Source organism: Podarcis raffonei, chromosome 10 (genome assembly GCF_027172205.1).
Source record: "Podarcis raffonei isolate rPodRaf1 chromosome 10, rPodRaf1.pri, whole genome shotgun sequence".
Classification (NCBI taxonomy): domain Eukaryota; kingdom Metazoa; phylum Chordata; class Lepidosauria; order Squamata; family Lacertidae; genus Podarcis; species Podarcis raffonei.
Window position 1 is genome coordinate 10,147,933 of NC_070611.1, and position 7,487 is coordinate 10,155,419.

The 7,487-nt window shown below is 44.5% G+C and overlaps 1 protein-coding gene across 1 annotated transcript in view; it reads right to left on the reverse strand.

Moving 5' to 3' along the window:
• SLC26A3 (solute carrier family 26 member 3) overlaps window positions 1-6,711 on the reverse strand; it is a 33,306-nt gene extending 26,595 nt beyond the window's left edge. Inside the window, exon 1 of the mRNA XM_053406139.1 lies at window positions 6,664-6,711. The gene's annotated coding sequence lies outside the window, so the exon portion shown is untranslated. The remainder of the gene's footprint in view (window positions 1-6,663) is intronic.
• Between the last annotated feature and the right edge of the window lie 776 nt (window positions 6,712-7,487).

Consider the following 7,487-nt stretch of genomic DNA (forward strand, 5'->3'; position numbering starts at 1 on the left):
CCCATCTACTTATGCAGGGCACCTTGCAATACATAATAATAATAATAATAATAATAATAATAATAATAATAATAATAATAATAATAATAATTTTTATTTATTCCCCAGCCAAGACCGGGCTCAGGACAGCTAACAACCAATAATAAAAACAAGTTGATTAAAATACAACTTTTTTAAAAAGATTAAAATACACCATTAAAACATTAAAACATTAAAATTCAGCCTCTTCACAGGAGGAAAAAAGAAAGAGAGGGAGGGAATCAAATTGATTCCAAGCCAAAGGCCAGGCGGAACAACTCTGTCTTACAGGCCCTGCGGAAAGAAATCAGATCCTGCAGGGCCCTGGTCTCATGAGGCAGAGCGTTCCACCAGGCTGGAGCCAGTGTTGAGAAGGCCCTGGTTCTGGTGGAGGCTAATCTACCGCAATTTAGGGCCCAGGACCTCTAGGGTGTTGATATTTATGGACCTTAAGGTCCTCCATGAGGCATACATCAGCCGTAACAGTCACTTCAACAGGACTACTCCAAAATAAAGGATCAAGGATGTGGCACTTACACTGTCTAAAACATTTTGGATACAGATAGGTAGCCGTGTTGGTCTGCCATAGTCAAAACAAAATTTTTTTTTCTTCCAGTAGCACCTTAAAGACCAACTAAGTTAGTTCTTGGTATGAGCTTTCGTGTGCATGCACACTTCTTCAGATACATCTTCAGTGTATCTTCAGTGTATCTGAAGAAGTGTGCATGCACACAAAAGCTCATACCAAGAACTAACTTAGTTGGTCTTTAAGGTGCTACTGGAAGAAAATTTTTTTTTGTTTAAAACATTTTGGAAACATCAAAAGATTTTCAAAAAGTTATTTCTATGATGTTAGATGTTTTAGAGCATCCTTCTCCAAACTGATATGGAGGACCTATATAGGATAAATCCTAGGTCTCTTTTTTTGATACCATCCACTTTAACTTCTCCAGGAATGAGATGGTTTGGCTTTTAAAAACGGCTTGTTGAACGATTAGGTTTGGGGATGGACCTGCTCCTCAGCAAAAGCATCCTGTTTGCATGCAGAAGGCACCTAGTTTAGTTTCAGTGTCTAATGCTGCTTTTTTTTAAGGATTTGGGGTCACTGGGCTGGAAAATATCTTGAGAGCTTGGAGAGCAGTTGCCAGTCTGTGCATGCACACGAAAGCTCATACCAAAAACAAACTTAGTTGGTTCTAGGGTGCTACTGGACAATTTTTTAATTTATATATATATATATTTCTACTGCATCAGACCAACACGGCTACCTACCTGTTCTAACACTGAGCATTAGCTGTTCTCATCCTGAGACTTGTAATAAGAGAGCTTTGTGTGTTCAGACTTGTCCTCAAGACGGAAAGTAGAAAATACAAACATGGGGCAAATATTTGGAACCCAAAATATGATCTAAACTAAAGTCCTTCTCTTGACTTTCTATTAACTGATAGAGCTTTGGGAGGAGAGAGAAAAGCAATTATACAATAACCGGTGTGGAACAGCTAAAATTGCATCCCTGGGGGTTTTGAGCGAGAGGTGTGTCTGGGCAACGTTCAAAACAAATAACTTTTCAAGACGGCGGATCACATCCCATTGCATCTCTTTCTAAATGTGTGGGATTTTTCATGATCCTCATGGGCATAGCAGAGACTTTTCTGCACACTGTCAGCTACTCAAGTCTCCTTATTCATGTCCCAACATCTCACAATATCAAGAACCCTTGGCGTGAGAGATGGAATGACCCAAAGGCATTGAACAACAAAACAACAACACCAGAACTGGCTTATGAATATAAAGGACAATTTCCCATATTCCAGGCTGTGAAAATGTGCCTATTTTAGGCAAAGTCGTACTAGATCGTTTAGGGACGTTCTTTCCCACACTGATCTACTTGAGTACCAAAATGATGACCCACACACAACACCGAAAGGGCATTATAGATGCGGTCATTGCACATGTTGCAGATTTGTGTTGCCCGTGAAATCATTTACCAACACAATAAATGGGCGAAAGATTGTTTTGCAACAGTTTACAAATTGTTCTACAAAAAACTGTGTGTACTGTATCCGTTGTGCTTGTGGGCTTCTATATGTAGGTAGTACTACCCGTCCAATCAGGACTAGAATTTCTGAACATAGGTCCAAAATACACAATGCTTGTCTAGACGCCTCGTTAGTCCAGCATTTCCAGCAAGAGGCTCATACTGAAAATGACCTGAGGTTTTTTTTTCATTCTGTGGACCTTTAAAAAAACTACCTTTTAGATCTGTTGATGTACGAAGAGCCTTGCTACAAAAAGAGTACAAATTAATATTTCAGCTAGGAACCTTGTTTCCAAAAGGCTTGAATACTGAATTTGACCTTGGTTGTTATATATAATCAATTTTTGTGCCTTTGTTTAGCAATAACTGTACCTTTAACTATGTATGAATGTGATGATTGATTCTATGCACCTGTAATGTATTTAAATGTTTGGTATTACAATTGCTGCGCCTGTGAGCATTTTGTGTGACCTTTTGTCTTGAGCGAACCGTGTTGTGTGATTAGGTAAGACACAACATGAGATGGGTATTGCATGTAGTTTGTGGTCATTCATTTATTGTAACTGGAATGCCATTCTGTATTATTTAGCATTATCAACTGATGAAGCTTGCTGCGAAACCTGGATAATATCTGGAGAACAGGTCTCATCAATTTGGCTTCAACTGATCATTTGCATTGCGCTTCCTGCTAACGACTACTTGAAGAAGGCTTTCTGGCAACTGCTCCTATGTTCATGGCTTTGTGCTTCCAGTGAACGACTACTTGAAGAACGTCTTATTTGTTCCAGCGTGTTATTACATACTGTATTTTTCGCTCTATAGGACGCATTTTTCCCCCTCGAAAAATTGAGGGGAAATGTGTGTGCGTCCTATGGAGCGAATGCAGGCTCCTTGGCTTCAGCGATAGCAACACTAAGCCTCCGAACTAAGCCTCCTCAGACGGAGCACTCCCTCCGTGCTCCAAAGGCTTTGTGTTGCTTTCGCTGAAGCCTGGAGAGTGAGAGGCAAGACCCCTCTCACTCTCCAGGCTTCAGGGAAAGCCCCGCACAGCCCCTCCGGCAGGGAGAGGCTGCACGTGGCTATGGCTTCCTCTTTAGCCCCGTTGCATGGGGCTAAAGAGGAAGCCAAAACAGCCAGCGGGGTGGATCCCGCTGGCTGCCTTGGCTTGTGCCATAGCTGCGCACAACCCCTCTGGCAGGGAGAAGCTGCACTGGGCTATGGCTTCTTTAGCCTGTATGCTGCTCTTTGGGGCTGGGGGGAAAATAAGATTTTTTTTCTTGACCCCCCCCCCTAAAAACTAGGTGCGCCCTATGGAGCGAAAAATACGGTACTTACTACATATATAATCGATATAGCAACGAGAGAGGCACTGGTTCATTCTATGTTTATGAGTATCTCCAGGCTTGCTTATGCACATTGCGCTTTAGTTAGTTCATTGTCTAGTAGGTTTATGAGGTTATATATTTATTCCAGTATAATTGTCCTTTATATTCATAAGCCAGTTCTGGTGTTGTTGTTTGGTTGTTTAATAATTGTTACTACACCTGATACAAAGGCATTGAAAACATTGAACATTTAATTTCATAATGAATGATTTTAGAGTGTTGTTTGTGTTGTACTTTTGTATTGTTTTATTGTTGTTAGCCGCCCTGAGCCCGGCTTCGGCTGGGGAGGGCGGGATATAAATAAAATTTATTATTATTATTATTGTTGTTGTTGTTGTTCCCTGTTCTTATCCTGGTTTAACTTAGGCCTTGGAAACGCGTTCCTTAGATTTTCACCCACAAATTCTAAGTTCTTTAAACATCTTTACTCTTTTCTGCTTGCATCCTTGTCCCCCCCCCCAACAAAAAAATGTTGTAACCAGAAACTATTTAGTGCTGTGTCCTTACACAACACTTTTGCTCAATGTATCTGTTTACTCAGCTCCAGTTTCAACTTTGAAAAGGGGAGAGAAGCACAAAAGCTCCTTGTAGTTTGTTAATTATTTTAAACCGCCGTTCCCTCACTTATTTTCAGTTATTCTGTTTATTAGCATGTTCCTGTCCTGCACATATTTCCCCTAAAGTAAGTCTTATTGAGTTTGATGGTACTAACTCTCAAAAGTAAGCAAGCTTAGGCTTATGTCCTTATTTCAATTTCCAGTTTATGATGATGATAATAATAATAATAATAATAATAATAATAATAATAATAATAATAATAATAATTTATTATTTATACCCCGCCCATCTGGCTGGGCCTCCCCAGCCACTCTGGGCGGCTTCCATAAAAACCAAAAATACAGTAAAATATCACATGTTAAAAACTTCCCTGAACAGGGCTGCCTTAAGATGTCTTCTGAATGTCAGGTAGTTGTTTATCTCTTTGACATCTACTGGAAGGGCGTTCCACAGGGCGGGCGCCACTACCGAGAAGGCCCTCTGCCTGGTTCCCTGTAGCTTTGCTTCTCGCAATGAGGGAACCGCCAGAAGGCCCTCAGCGCTGGACCTCAGTGTCCGGGCAGAATGATGGGGGTGGAGACGCTCCTTCAGGTATACTGGACCGAGGCCGTATGATTGAATTACAATTAGTATGCATAGGTCCTTCACACAACTGCAGGGGTTCAGCGATGGATGTGTGTGTGAAAGTGTGATGACTTGTCCTCCCTCATCCTACTGTGGCACCACATGTGGGGATTAATGCCCCCACTGCTTTGATCAGAACATCTTTACTTCTGAAAATCCCCTCAAGTTAAAGAAGCCATGCACCTGTGCCACAGGGCTGTGTTTGAGACAGGGCTGGTTCAAGGGCCTTTTCCTCCTCTCTTTCTCTCCTCCCCCAGTCCAGTTAAAAGTTTTGCTGCCCTTTCTGATTTGTAGTATGTTGAACAGCAACACCTGACTGGGCTGGCCCACCCATGAGGCAATGGGAAGTGGTCACCTCAGGCGGCCGATCTTGGCCTGAGGAGCACACTGCTCCCCGTGGCCACCGCCTCAACCTATGTGCACTTCCACCACAGCTGCCCTGATTCTGCTGCGGCAGGATGTGACCGCAGTGGCAGTAGGGCATGCCCATGGCAGCAGGGGCATGGCATGGCCACAGCAGAGATGGTGCTGGTGAGGCATTTTGCCTCAAGCAGCAATGACCTCTCCCCACATTAAACGGGGGGCACCCTTTGCGTGGTCACACGCAGCCCCTGGGCCCTGTGCGGCTCTGTTAGAACAGGCTTGGCTTCGCCTTCCCCAGGTGGGATACCTCGAGGTCTCCGCCTACCTCAGCCAGTTGTCCAGTCCCACCTGGGGAAGCGTTGCCAAGGTGACCAGGCCAGGTAGGGGGAGCGACCACCCTGCCCACACAATAGGGGGAGGATCCTACCTGGGAATCGTGAGTTGGCTCCAGAGCTTCTCCCACCCTACCTACCCTCAGTTAAGACTTCTTTTACAGGTTAACCTTTTCTCCACAGGTACGCGGGCGCTGCTACGTCAAGGTCACTGCTGAAGGGCTGGAAAGGAATTCTCCTGCATTGGCAGGTTTGCCTTTCCTGTAGCAAAGCATCACAACTTTGGCGGTATCAGGCCTTGGACAGAATCCTTTAGTCTATCTTCCCTGAATGGAGGGGGCATGTAGCGGTGACCCACACCCCCTCCTCTTCACGACAGCGATACCAGGGTTCCCCGTTAAAGGGGTTTTTGAGGGAAGGCTTTGACCGTACACCTAGAGGTCACCATTGTTCTCCCCTGCGACGGCGGTGTAATGGGGGCGGCTCTCTTTGCTTGAACTTATGTTCTCCAGAGCCGGCCCATCCCCCCCCCCACTGGATAACCCTGATGTTCTCCAGATCCCCAGCTGGGGACTGGGAGGGATAAACGCCCAACGCCTGAGCCAAGGTCTACCCACATCTGAAACATAATAAAGTTGTGGCCAATTTTAATCCCATAGCACGTTGTCTTGAGTCATTATTCCACATGCAGGGGGGGGGGCGCAGGGTTTGGGGGACTCCGCCTGTCCACGCAAAACATCCTGGGCCAGCCCTGGCACCTTGAACAGAGTTCAGTGGGGCTTATTCCCAGGAAAGCGAATGCAGGATAGCAGCACTACTTCCCACCTTTCCTCATTTTCATTTGACTATCTCCTCTGCCATTACAACTTGCCTATATCCCGGGCGGTCGATTGGGATTAGAAAGTTTTAGTTGGCTTCCCAGGGCATACGGGGATATATAGATATCACCCAGCTAAAGACTGGCCAGGCTACCTTTGTGGACCTCATCCAAGAAGTGCAGTAGTGCTTTCTCCATTGACATCTTTGAGGCCCATGTCCCTGAATTGTGGGTACCCCATGCATATTCTGAGTTTGCCTTGAAGGCTGGCACAGCTCTGCTTTGGGAAATGCAAGCCCCAAATCGAAACAACAGCACAATCAAAGCAGCAGCAGTCTAAACCCAATAGCCGCACAGAGCTAATTGTGTGTGGTCTGGGGGGTTGGTGCCCATGCAAATCTAAAAAAATCAGTGCATCAGTTTACCCAGGCTTCTGATTATTTAAACACATTAGATGCGCCACTTGCGATTCTGCTAAAGTTTACATAACCTCTATATGTGTAAAGTAGACCTCTGTCTGTATCTTACCTGAGGGATTCTTCAGTGAAGCTGGGCAGAAGCATGCAGATAGGACGAGTCAGAAAAGGTGACTGTCCATTTAAAATGCCTCCTCTTATATAGCTGTGGAAAGCACAATCACATACAACTTTAATAGCTAACTTCCATTAACTTTTACAGGGTAGGAAGACTTCATTGTGGCCTTGACCTTTGAGCCTGTGATCAATAAGGATGATAAGGAACCCTCTCCTGCTGATTGCTTCCACGTTTTCTTGGTGATTGCCTAACATTGCAGGATTGGTTTGCATAGGTTACAAATTCTGCTTAAGAATGGCGGTAATGATCTATCCCAGCCTAAGTAGCGTTAGAACAACAAGGGAGCAGAAGGCCACTAATAGGGACAACCATAAATGTTGTGAAAGAAGAGGGCCTCACTTCCTGTAAGGATAAAGGGATTATTTTACTAAAGATGCCAGTTTATGGATTGCTGAATCTTGTTTCCTAGTCCACAGTTAGTTAATTCAGATTACAAAATTTCAGCATCTGCCTGTGACAAACGTATTGATTTTTATTAGATTTCTATTCCACCTTTGCTCCAAGGAGCTGGTGCCATTTTATCATCACAACACTGCGAGTTAGGTTAGGCTACAAGATAGTGATTGGCCCAAGGTCAGCCATGGTTCATTGTATGACAATGTAGAGCAGGGCCTTCTCTGTGGTGGCACCTGGATGTTGAATTCTCTCCCATCAGAGATGCAGTTGTCTCTGTTGTTGAAAAGCTGGTAACATCAAGTTAAGACATGGGGCCGTCTCCAACGCTCAGCTGGTGTGCAATGGAACTTCTTTTCCTGTCC